The sequence below is a fragment of the Drosophila kikkawai genome, unplaced genomic scaffold (genome assembly GCF_030179895.1).
Source record: "Drosophila kikkawai strain 14028-0561.14 unplaced genomic scaffold, DkikHiC1v2 scaffold_166, whole genome shotgun sequence".
NCBI lineage: Eukaryota > Metazoa > Arthropoda > Insecta > Diptera > Drosophilidae > Drosophila > Drosophila kikkawai.
In genome coordinates this window covers 1-12,837 of record NW_027222500.1, presented here as the reverse complement: position 1 = coordinate 12,837, position 12,837 = coordinate 1, and the positions used below count along the sequence as shown (strand labels likewise).

Below are 12,837 nucleotides of genomic sequence, written 5' to 3'. Positions count from 1 at the left end.
TCGTGCCTGACGTAAAAGCGTACATTAGTTCTTGTGAGACTTGTAAGTCTACGAAGTCACCGAGTCAAGTTCTTAGGCCGCCTTTGGGAAAAGCGCCAGAAACGGCTAGACTTTTTCAGCGAATTTTCATTGATTTTCTTGGACCGTACCCACGTTCTAGAAGTGGAAATATCGGAATATTTATTGTTCTCGATCATTTTTCTAAATTTATTTTCTTAAAACCAGTTAAGAAGATAAATGCGAGTGTCGTAGTTAAATATCTCGAAGGAGAGCTGTTTATGACTTTTGGAGTTCCGGAAACAGTTGTGTCTGACAACGGTTCTCAATTTCGTTCCGAAGCATTTCAGAAACTGATGCGGCAGTACGAAATATCGCATACATTAACGGCTGTCCATTCGCCGCAAGCCAATGCGTCTGAACGCGTAAATCGTTCTGTTATCGCTGGCATAAGAGCTTATCTACGTCCGGACCAAAAGGACTGGGACGAGTACCTTAATAAAATATGTTGTGCCTTAAGATCCTCGATTCATTCAAGTATAGGGACTACTCCATACTATATGGCTTTTGGTCAACATATGGTAACCACAGGTTCTACATATTCCTTGTTGAGGAAGTTGAACATGTTAGACGATCGTTCATTAATGTTCAATCGGCAAGATTCGTTCGAATTGATTCGGGAAGATGCGACTAAGCAAATGCAGAAAGCACACGAACAGAACGAAAAGCGGTATAATTTGCGATCGCGAGAAGTATCTTTTGCTGTAGGACAGGAAGTTTTCCGTCGCAATTTTAAGCAGAGTTGCTTTCAAACCGGATATAACGCTAAATTCGGGCCCACATTTGTGAAAGCCCGGGTAAGGAGAAAGCTAGGAAGTTCATATTATGAATTGGAAGACTTGCAAGGTCGAGTCCTGGGAAATTATCACGCAAAGGATATTCGACAGTAAAGTCGCTCCAGGCGGTATCAGCCTAGGGTATCTCTAGGGAAAAAATACCCTAGTCTGATTGTGGCAGGGGGGCTTTGTAACGGCGCCTGTAGCGTCTGCAAAGTGAAATATTCATTAAACAATTTCGTTTGAGAAACGAACAGAGTTTGTCTCGATTTGTGCTTACCCGATTGGCTAGACCAGAATTCGTTTAGTATTTTATCTCAGATCTAAACCAATTGCGATTAAAATTTGAATTTGAGATCCTGAGGTTGATGTTACCAGATCTGACATAGATCAGTGTGGCCATATCGAGTAGGTATCGATAGTAAGCTTAGTAGCGTTACCAGATCAGAAATAGATCGGTGTAGCCATATCGATTAAGTATCGATGGCAAGCTTAAAAGCGTTGCCAGATTGTTGTCCTTTGACCAGGCTGTCAAGTTCATTTCCTGCGGCCATTCTTTTTCATTGAACCGGCAGCAGAAGTGGACGTGCGTCTCTCTACTCGAGAAAATTAAGTTAAAAAGCCTGTAAAGTGCGAAATATTAAATCGCGAAGTGGCATCCGGTTAGATAAAGTGGTGAACAAGTGCCACAAGTGATTTTTATACAGTGAGTAAGCTTGCGTCTGTATTTTTGGGTATATTTAACCTCGAAATTTCTACAGATCGCAAACTTAAATTTTGTCGGCGCTGCCGAGACCCAAACGGGGCTCCTCGCCGCTGCCGCTGGCGCCTAGTCGGCACCGGGACCATCATCAGTGGAGAACCGAGAGGAAAACTCCCTGGATTTAGATTTTTGGGGCACAGGTACGCCATAGCCGCCGCCAGTGCGACACGGTCTTAATTAAATTACATTTACAGATCGTGCCCCACGTAATGAACTCATAACGAGTTAAGGAATTGTCAACTCGGGACGCAGTAATCTCGTAACGAGTTAAGGAGCTTTAAAAGGAGCTAAAGAGGGTTCAGGAACAAGCATCGAGAACTTCTGCTGAACTCCAGAGCGTCCTAAGGAGCACCCCTCTCGGGTGGCCTCCTAGGAGGGGCTTACGAGCCGTAAGGATGTCTAATTAGCATGGCTGCGCTGCTAAACTTCGAGGGAGAGTAATCCTGCAGCGCATCGTTGCCTGATCGAGCAACGCATCTCTACCAGGAGCCGTTTAGGGATTTCTCTGTGTTTTCATGGTTCCTGTAGCGAAACTTTGACCTGCGAGTCATGTCTGATTTAACCTCACATCCATATTTTTGTGCCTTTGCCGTGGTCGATCAGACTTAACCTCCCTTCAATATTTTTGTCTTTTGGCATGGCCTAACGAATTTAGCCAAACTACTTTTTCTCGCTTTTGTGGCAGTCGATCTGATCTATACGAATTAAAACAATTTAAGTATGCTGCGAAGCAGAGTTATTTTTGAGAGACAAATGCGAATCAAATGTCAACAAATCGAATACAATTCTGGAATACTGTGAAGAAAGTGCCCAGAGGCAAAACATACTTTGAATTAATGTGTGAATTTAGAATTAATTTAAATTCTTCGAATTAATTTAGTTTAACTATCTATAAAGTTTCTTAAATCGAGAAAAGTTAAAGTTAGAGTAGCGATGAATTAAGGCCAGTTCTAAATGGCATCGAAAAGTTATAGAGTTGAAGGAAGCAAGGGTCTGTCGAATTTCCTTTTCAGTGAACCACGCCGGAGATCGATCTTCTTCGTTGGAATTATCCTGAGTGAGTTACATAACCAATGGTATTGTGTTCTTTCGACAAATTGAATGAGAGAAGTGACCTTAACTTAATGCTTTCCTTAAATTGAAATTGAAATGAATCATCTTTTGCAACTTTTCGAAATCAGTGCAGAGCTTAGCTTACATTTTTCTCTAAAACAATTACGTTAACTAATAGAAATAAAATCTAGATTACGGAATCTATTATAATTGATCTCGATTAAAAATGAAGCTTAGTTTTGAAACAAGTAAATGAATTTCAGCAATAATATTAGTTTTAAAACTTAATTACAGTTAGTTAAAGTGAATCTAAATATAGCTGCGAATTTAGTATAATTTTGTTCATTTAAAAAAAAAATGATTACCTCTTTAGATCAGCTACACTTAGAGAAATTTCGATTAAGTTTTATTTAGGGTCAATATTACCACATCTATTGTTCCTTTAGCTATATCTACTATTATCTTACAATGTTCCTAGATTATTCTAGCTATAAGAATATTAGAAAAGACGATTAAAATCATGAATACCTAAAACTAAAACTTTTTGAACTCTGCTGATGAATCCGTGAGAGTAGGGTATCCGAAGGGGTCACCGGAGTTATGCCTCCGAAGGAAGGTGATCATAGGTTGGGTGGGCATACCGCGAGCACAACAACAGCCGTGTTCTCGCAAAATTAGCTTTCTCAATCCTTTACTTTCTTTCTTCAAATCTCTAGTCTTCCTCTCTTTCCTTCCTTCTGAATTTATTTGTTTTCTATTCCGGTTTAGTTCTAGTTCCTTTTATTTTGTCGCAAGCACGCTCAATTCTCGATTCTTTTAATAATAAAGCGCAGAGGTCTGGGTCAAGCAAGACCACCACCCCCAAAGCCGACGAGCTAGAGCCGGATACTATAGCGTGCCCCCGCAGCTCAGATCCTCAGTAACCCGTCAGATTTTCTAACGTTACACGCTACATATACCCAAAATATTTAGCGATATGTCAGTACGTCGCAGCAACGTCGATTTATCTGCCGCAGCAGGCGGCGAAATTACATCTTGTACAATTTGTACGCAAGCATTGAGCGCAAGCGATTTAACAGCAACTACTCCTTGCGGTCATACATTCCACCATCACTGTATCAGGGATCATATGATTGATTCCAACGGATGTCCAAGGTGCAATCGAGAGTGCGCAGCACAACAATTGTCCTTGTCTTGCAACACGTCGCATCCGAGGCAGTAAATTCTGATAGGGTACACTAAAAAAAACCCAGACGAGTCAAATAACAAACCGGACAGACCTAAAGCAATTAATGTCAATCATCACCAGCCATACCATGTTAGAGTAGCGAATTACGCAGCCGCAAGACAGCGAATCTTCGGAGAAGTCAGTTCTTGCTCCTGCGTTTGCAAAACAAGACGTTCAACCAAGCGTCTGCGAAGTTTTTGGAAAGCAGTTCGAGGCAGCCGCCAGAAACTAATTTCCGCAATCTTTATGAAGTCTGATAATCGTGTTTATACAGATATCAACATTGACGAGCATAAATACCTAGCTTTGTTGGATTCAGGTGCATCCATAAGTTGCATCGGTGGAACAGCAGCCAAGGAGCTAGAACACCATCCTAGAATGCGTAAATGCTCAGGCAGAATTCGAACAGCAAACAACTCGAAAAGTACAGTAGTTGGAAGACTCGAGTTAGAAATTGTCTATCGGGGAGTTAAGAAGCCGATACAGTTTTTTGTAATTCCGGAGCTTGATCAAGATGTTTATCTTGGCATAGACTTCTGGCGCGATTTTGGATTGCTCAGTAAGATTATGGATGATAAAATCTCTATAGCAGAGTTAGACATAGGTCGAGAAGACGAAGCTACGGAGAATCCGGATATTCACGTGCTGTCAGCACAACAAAAAGTAAGACTAGACTCAGTTATCGACAAATTGCCTTCTTACGAAAAGAATGGTCTTGGTCGAACACATTTGATGGAACATTGTATTGATGTAGCAGAGGCGAAACCAGTTAAGCAGCGTCATTGGCCAATATCGCCAGCAAAAGAAAATCTCATGTTTTCCGAATTAGAGAACATGCTAGCGCTAGGCGTAATAGAAGAATCCAAAAGTCCATGGAGCAGCAACTGTGTTCTCGTGAGGAAAGGACCTAAAGTTCGCTTATGTCTAGATTCTAGGGAAGTGAATAAGCTGACTGTTAAGGATGCATATCCAGTACCGCACATAGACGGTATACTTAGTCGTTTACCTCCCGCACGCTTCATCACAGGCCTTGATATGAAACACGCGTTTTGGCAAATACCTCTCGAGGAGAAGTCCAGACAATATACCGCATTTACGATACCGAACCGGCCGTTATACCAATATAAGGTTATGCCTTTTGGTCTCTGTAATGCGGCCCAAACTTTGTGTAGATTGATGGATTTGGCTATCCCAGCGAAATTGCGTACGAGAGTATTTGTCTACTTAGACGATCTTTTGGTGCTTTCTGACGATTTCGAATCCCATATGAAACTGTTAGAGGAAATAGCAGGTTATCTCCGTGACGCGAATCTAACGATAAACATAGCCAAGTCAAAGTTCTGCATGACCCAAATCAGATATTTAGGCTTTGTCATTGGTGATGGTGAGCTGAAAGTCGATCCAGAGAAAGTAAGCGCGATCGAAAATTTTCCTGTACCCACTACGGTCAAACAGTTGCGCAGATTTCTAGGGTTAGCCGGTTGGTACCGACGTTTTGTGGACAACTATGCCGCAATAGCCGTACCACTGACAGATTTGCTTAAGAAGAACAAAGTTCTTACATGGACTCAAGAAGCAGAGGACGCATTTGTTCAACTCAAGTCCAAGTTAATCTCATCTCCAGTTTTGAGAACACCAGATTTCAAGAAGCCGTTTATACTGCTTTGCGATGCAAGTTTATATGGTCTCGGGTGTGTCTTAGTTCAAGAAAACGAGGAGGGAGTCGAACTACCGATAGCATATATGTCTGAAAAACTGTCTAAAGCACAGCGAAATTATTCGGTTACCGAGTTAGAGTGCTTAGCTGTAATCAAGGGCATCAATAAGTTCAGAGCATACATTGAAGGTCAAGAGTTCTGTGTGATTACCGATCATGCTTCACTTCAATGGCTAATGCGACAGAAGGATTTATCAGGACGTCTAGCCAGATGGGCCATTCGTCTGCAAGGATTTTCGTTTACAATTAAACATCGAAAGGGATCTGAAAATGTCGTAGCTGACGCGCTTTCGCGACGCGAAGAGGCAGAGGTGTCGAGCATAACGGATCTTGGACCAATTATCGACTTGAATTCGGTTGATTTCAATTCAGAACAGTACGTCGAACTGAGAAAAAGGATTCAGGACAACCAGTCACGTCTTCCTGATCTCAGGGTCGTGGACAAATTTGTGTATAAGAGAACTGAACCAGCTAAGGGAGAAGTGTTGCAAGACGAGTCATGGAAGCTTTGGATTCCAATAAACCTCATCGACCAAGTACTAGCGCGAGCACATGATTCACCCGATGCTGCTCACATTGGCATGAACAAGATGATCGAAAAGATCAGACGTCATCTATTCTGGCCAGGAATGGTTACTCAAATTCGTAATTATGTCTCAGATTGTAGTGTTTGTAAATCAACAAAGAGCCCTAACAAAGTTCTTAGACCACCTATGGGTAAACCCGTTACATCTGATCGTCCTTTTCAGCGACTATACATGGATCTTCTCGGTCCATATCCAAGGTCAAAGAAAGGGAACATAGGACTTTTAATTGTAGTTGATCACTGCACTAAATTCCATTTCTTGCAGCCACTTCGGAAGTTTACATCTGAAAGGATTTGTGAGTATCTCGAGAAACACGTATTTTACACCTTCGGTACTCCAGAATCGATACTGACCGATAACGGATCACAATTTAAATCGGGTCATTTCAGAGCGTTTCTAACCAAGTTCGGAATTAAACAGATATGTACAGCAATTTATTCGCCGCAAGCGAATGCAAGCGAGCGTGTAAATAGGTCGATCCTAGCCGCGATCAGAGCTTATATCGGATCGGACCACACGAATTGGGACTTAAATATCGATGCGATAAGTGCATCACTAAGATCAAGTATTCATAGGAGTACAGGGTTTTCCCCGTATTTTCTTTGTTTTGGACAGAACATGATAGCCAATGGACAGGATTATGAGTTGCTTCGAAATCTGAATTCATTATCTGACGATGTAGCTATAAAAACAGCCGACATGTTACAGGTAGCGAGACAGCAAGCTAGAAAGAAGATTTCGGAATCACATGCAGCAAATGCTAGGGTATACAATTTGCGTAGTCGAGTCGTGCACTTGAAAGTGGGAGACGCCGTATTCGCTCGCAGTTTTGCTCAAAGCAATGCTGGCAAGAAGTTCAGTAGCAAGCTAGCACCCGTTTTCGTCAAAGCATCAATAACGAAGAAAATCAGCCCGACGTATTACGAACTAGCTAACGAATCGAACAAGTCCTTGGGCGTATATCACCTGAAAGATATCAGAACATGACACAGATAAGGAATTTGCAACTGACCTTTGTTTTTGTCAGTTAACCCTTCTGCGAGGTAAACCTCTTGCAAAGTTAACTGTGCTGTGGTGGCCAGTCGCAAACCGAAAATAAAATATATGAGAAATACGGAAATTAATTTGTGAACATTGCGAAAATGCAAATCACATTTGAATTCGCATATGCCCACAAGCAAAAGGTAGAGTATAGCGGAGAGCGTCGATAGAAGTTTATCTGGCCTGCTCTTGCATACAGCCTACCGGCATAGCGCTAACCCTTTCTCGTGTGCACCGAATGCGTGTGAAGACAGAAAAGGCGAAGAGCGACTGGAAGCACTCCGTTAGGTGAAGTTTGGCAACGCTGCAATTGCGTACAGCTAACTTCTCGAGTCAGAGTTCTCGCTCATTTCATTTTTGGCACTAATAACGTTCGCATGCAAACCGCTGCTGATCGTTGTAATAATAGTGGAAAATTTTCAACCGCGTGGCCGAAAATTTTAAAGTGTTTTCTGGCCAAGGAAAAGGAGTTCACCAGTGCAGAAGGAGTTTCGGAGAAACGAACCCAGCACAAGGGGTAAATATTTCCGTGAAAAGTGCAAATGAAAGGCAGTGTTTAAGTGCATATTTTTGTGTAGGAAAGAGACGGAAGATACGTCGGCCGGCAACTTCAGCGCCAGAGCGGCAGCATTACGCCTGTTCTCGGGTGTTGGTCACCGGCTGGTAGACCGTTTTGGAGGCCGCTGGCCGAGATCAGTGCGACAACCGCCGTACTCTTTTGGACGTGCCACGCGTTGACTGCCACGTTTGAGGTTGGAATCGACCTGCGAGCGAGCACGCCCAAACCCCATCGGCCTTAACCTCAAATTTTGAGCGACACTTCGGCCGCGACACCGTGTGCCACATGAAGGTTCGGATTTAACCTTAATCCGACCTGCCGTTCCCAATCAGCCAATCCATCCCAGGCGTGGTGTCGGAGTACCCATGCGGGTTAGGCTACCCTAAGGAACGCGAGGAGGAGGAGAAGGAGCTACGAGCTCCTGCAGAAGCAACGACGATCGGTTGACCGTTGGTTTTGCTGCCGTAATCAGGAGGAGGAGACGAATGTGAGGCGACGCTAGCCTACACTTTACGCGCACGTGCCACGTGCGGCACCATATCCCAGAGCGGGATGAAATAAGGAGAACAGACCTCTCGTCTGGCATGCGAAGACGCCAAACCCTTCGTATGCGGTGAATCGAACAGGAGATCTGGAGGAGAATGCCGCAAGGAGGCGTCGCCATGTGCAGAGCTGCGGCCAATCAACGTTGACGTGTGCTGCAGATAATTTTCTTTGTTTAGGGATTCAGAGCCAATGTGCTGAAATTGTAGATCTAATTTTTTGATAATAATACTGTTTGTATTCAAGTAATGTAAATTTAGGGCCGTTTGAGCAACACAAAAATAATATTTGTCAGAAGTTAACAACATTTCTTGATTAAATCTAGCACAGCGTCTTCGATGGGCCCACCGAACCTGCTTCAACCGGATTTGTGAGTAAGTGAGATCTCTCCTTATAAAAAAAAAAAAAAACATATTGATTTCTGACTTTAAAAATATATTACATTTTTGTGTGTGCATTTAAATAACGAAATGCTATATAATTAGTCGATTGATATTTACATATTTTTTTACAATTCAATTAAAGTAAATTTTCGTAGCATTATGATTAGGAGTAAATACACCGTAAGCAGCGATAAGAATTTTTGGAGCGAATAAGATTTTGTAGATGATAAGAAGATGCGATTGGATAACGCTTTGTTATTGTTTTGGGCATTAGGCCAATATGATTGAATTTATGCGATACTTTGTTTTGATTGATTGATTCTTTTTCCAATATGTTGGAGTAATTTGAATTAGTTTTCGTGGATCGATCTTGATGCTGCCGCAATGTGAATTAGAATTATAATATAATAATAAACTTTGATTAAGGGATAACCGCAAACATAATCTCTCGAGTTATCATGGCAGGGAGGGTACAGAAAGGGATGGCGAATAACAGCTAGCCACCCCTACTCCTGGTGTTCTCTTGATTAGCTTACTGGTCCGTCCGCGCATTCCAGAATCCGAATATATCCTTTGTTGTTTTGAACTGTAGATTACAGTTAGTGCACTTAAAACTTTTCTTTTGCGTAGTGCAGTGTGTATATAGGGAAGATGAGGAAAACCCACGACAATCCGACGAGCTTAGCAAAGAGCAATGCTAGAAGTGCACGAAACCGAATCTCCTTATACACTAGGTTACCCTTAACCCGGTGAACACAGGCCAGGGAGCCCTGACGGGCAACCGACGAACCTAGTCTGGCTGACATAGAAAGACAAGGGGGAACCGACTAGCTGGCTGGCTACTACAATATCTCAAAAATGATGCAAAAATATTGAAAAACAGCCAAGTTATAATTTTTTTCTAAAAATTTATCGAACATTTGTATGGGAGCTATATGATATAGTCGTCCGATCCGGCCCGTTCCGACATATATAGCAGTGAGAGTATATAGAAGACTCTATGCAAAGTTTCATTCAGATAGCTTTAAAACTGAGGGACTAGTTTGCGTAGAAACAGACAGACGGACAGACGGACAGACGGACAGATGGACAGACGGACAGACGGACAGACGGACATGGCTAGATCGACTCGGCTGTTGATGCTGATCAAGAATATATATACTTTATAGGGTCGGAAACGTCTCCTTCACTGCGTTGCAAACTTCTGACTGAAATTATAATACCCTGCAAGGGTATAAAAAGAAGGAGTAGAAGACTAAATAACGAAGAAGAAGGCAAAAAAGAAGGAGTAGAAGACTAAATAACGAAGAAGAAGGCAAAAAAGAAGGAGTAGAAGACTAAATAACGAAGAAGGAGGCAAAAAAGTAGGAGTAGAAGACTAAATAACGAAGAAGGAGGCAAAAAAGAAGGTGTAGAAGACTAAATAACGAAGAAGAAGGCAAAAAAGAAGGAGTAGAAGACTAAATAACGAAGAAGAAGGCAAAAAAAAAAGGAGTAGAAGACTAAATAACGAAGAAGAAGGCAAAAAAGAAGGAGTAGAAGACTAAATAACGAAGAAGAAGGCAAAAAAGAAGGAGTAGAAGACTAAATAACGAAGAAAAAGGCAAAAAAGAAGGAGTAGAAGACTAAATAACGAAGAAGAAGGCAAAAAAGAAGGAGTAGAAGACTAAATAACAAAGAAGAATGCAAAAAAGAAGGAGTAGAAGACTAAATAACGAAGAAGAAGGCAAAAAAGAAGGAGTAGAAGACTAAATAACAAAGAAGAAGGCAAAAAAGAAGGAGTAGAAGACTAAATAACGAAGAAGAAGGCAAAAAAGAAGGAGTAGAAGACTAAATAACGAAGAAGAAGGCAAAAAAGAAGGAGTAGAAGACTAAATAACAAAGAAGAATGCAACAAAGAAGGAGTAGAAGACTAAATAACGAAGAAGAAGGCAAAAAAGAAGGAGTAGAAGACTAAATAACAAAGAAGAAGGCAAAAAAAAAGGAGTAGAAGACTAAATAACGAAGAAGAAGGCAAAAAAGAAGGAGTAGAAGACTAAATAACGAAGAAGAAGGCAAAAAAGACTAAATAACGAAGAAGAAGGCAAAAAAGAAGGAGTAGAAGACTAAATAACGAAGAAGAAGGCAAAAAAGAAGGAGTAGAAGACTAAATAACGAAGAAGGAGGCAAAAAAGAAGGAGTAGAAGACTAAATAACGAAGAAGAAGGCAAAAAAGAAGGAGTAGAAGTCTAAATAACGAAGAAGAAGGCAAAAAAGAAGGAGTAGAAGACTAAATAACGAAGAAGAAGGCAAAAAAGAAGGAGTAGAAGACTAAATAACGAAGAAGAAGGCAAAAAAGAAGGAGTAGAAGACTAAATAACGAAGAAGAAGGCAAAAAAGGAGGAGTAGAAGACTAAATAACGAAGAAGAAGGCAAAAAAGAAGGAGTAGAAGACTAAATAACGAAGAAGAAGGCAAAAAAGAAGGAGTAGAAGACTAAATAACAAAGAAGAATGCAAAAAAGAAGGAGTAGAAGACTAAATAACGAAGAAGAAGGCAAAAAAGAAGGAGTAGAAGACTAAATAACAAAGAAGAAGGCAAAAAAGAAGGAGTAGAAGACTAAATAACGAAGAAGAAGGCAAAAAAGAAGGAGTAGAAGACTAAATAACGAAGAAGAAGGCAAAAAAGAAGGAGTAGAAGACTAAATAACGAAGAAGGAGGCAAAAAAGTAGGAGTAGAAGACTAAATAACGAAGAAGGAGGCAAAAATGAAGGTGTAGAAGACTAAATAACGAAGAAGAAGGCAAAAAAGAAGGAGTAGAAGACTAAATAACGAAGAAGAAGGCAAAAAAGAAGGAGTAGAAGACTAAATAACGAAGAAAAGGCAAAAAAGAAGGAGTAGAAGACTAAATAACGAAGAAGAAGGCAAAAAAGAAGGAGTAGAAGACTAAATAACAAAGAAGAATGCAAAAAAGAAGGAGTAGAAGACTAAATAACGAAGAAGAAGGCAAAAAAGAAGGAGTAGAAGACTAAATAACAAAGAAGAAGGCAAAAAAGAAGGAGTAGAAGACTAAATAACGAAGAAGAAGGCAAAAAAGAAGGAGTAGAAGACTAAATAACGAAGAAGAAGGCAAAAAAGAAGGAGTAGAAGACTAAATAACAAAGAAGAATGCAAAAAAGAAGGAGTAGAAGACTAAATAACGAAGAAGAAGGCAAAAAAGAAGGAGTAGAAGACTAAATAACAAAGAAGAAGGCAAAAAAGAAGGAGTAGAAGACTAAATAACGAAGAAGAAGGCAAAAAAGAAGGAGTAGAAGACTAAATAACGAAGAAGAAGGCAAAAAAAACTAAATAACGAAGAAGAAGGCAAAAAAGAAGGAGTAGAAGACTAAATAACGAAGAAGAAGGCAAAAAAGAAGGAGTAGAAGACTAAATAACGAAGAAGGAGGCAAAAAAGAAGGAGTAGAAGACTAAATAACGAAGAAGAAGGCAAAAAAGAAGGAGTAGAAGTCTAAATAACGAAGAAGAAGGCAAAAAAGAAGGAGTAGAAGACTAAATAACGAAGAAGAAGGCAAAAAAGAAGGAGTAGAAGACTAAGTAACGAAGAAGAAGGCAAAAAAGAAGGAGTAGAAGACTAAATAACGAAGAAGAAGGCAAAAAAGGAGGAGTAGAAGACTAAATAACGAAGAAGAAGGCAAAAAAGAAGGAGTAGAAGACTAAATAACGAAGAAGAAGGCAAAAAAGAAGGAGTAGAAGACTAAATAACAAAGAAGAATGCAAAAAAGAAGGAGTAGAAGACTAAATAACGAAGAAGAAGGCAAAAAAGAAGGAGTAGAAGACTAAATAACGAAGAAGAAGGCAAAAAAGAAGGAGTAGAAGACTAAATAACGAAGAAGAAGGCAAAAAAGAAGGAGTAGAAGACTAAATAACGAAGAAGAAGGCAAAAAAGACTAAATAACGAAGAAGAAGGCAAAAAAGAAGGAGTAGAAGACTAAATAACGAAGAAGAAGGCAAAAAAGAAGGAGTAGAAGACTAAATAACGAAGAAGGAGGCAAAAAAGAAGGAGTAGAAGACTAAATAACGAAGAAGAAGGCAAAAAAGAAGGAGTAGAAGTCTAAATAACGAAGAAGAAGGCAAAAAAGAAGGAGTAGAAGA

The 12,837-nt window shown here is 40.5% G+C and overlaps 1 long non-coding RNA gene across 1 annotated transcript; it reads left to right on the top strand.

Moving 5' to 3' along the window:
• The first annotated feature begins 1,275 nt into the window (after positions 1–1,275).
• LOC138929355 (uncharacterized) lies at positions 1,276–2,427 on the top strand. The gene is made up of 3 exons (XR_011445730.1): positions 1,276–1,539; positions 1,595–1,736; positions 1,791–2,427. It is a non-coding gene; the product is annotated as an uncharacterized lncRNA (long non-coding RNA).
• Positions 2,428–12,837: the final 10,410 nt, after the last annotated feature.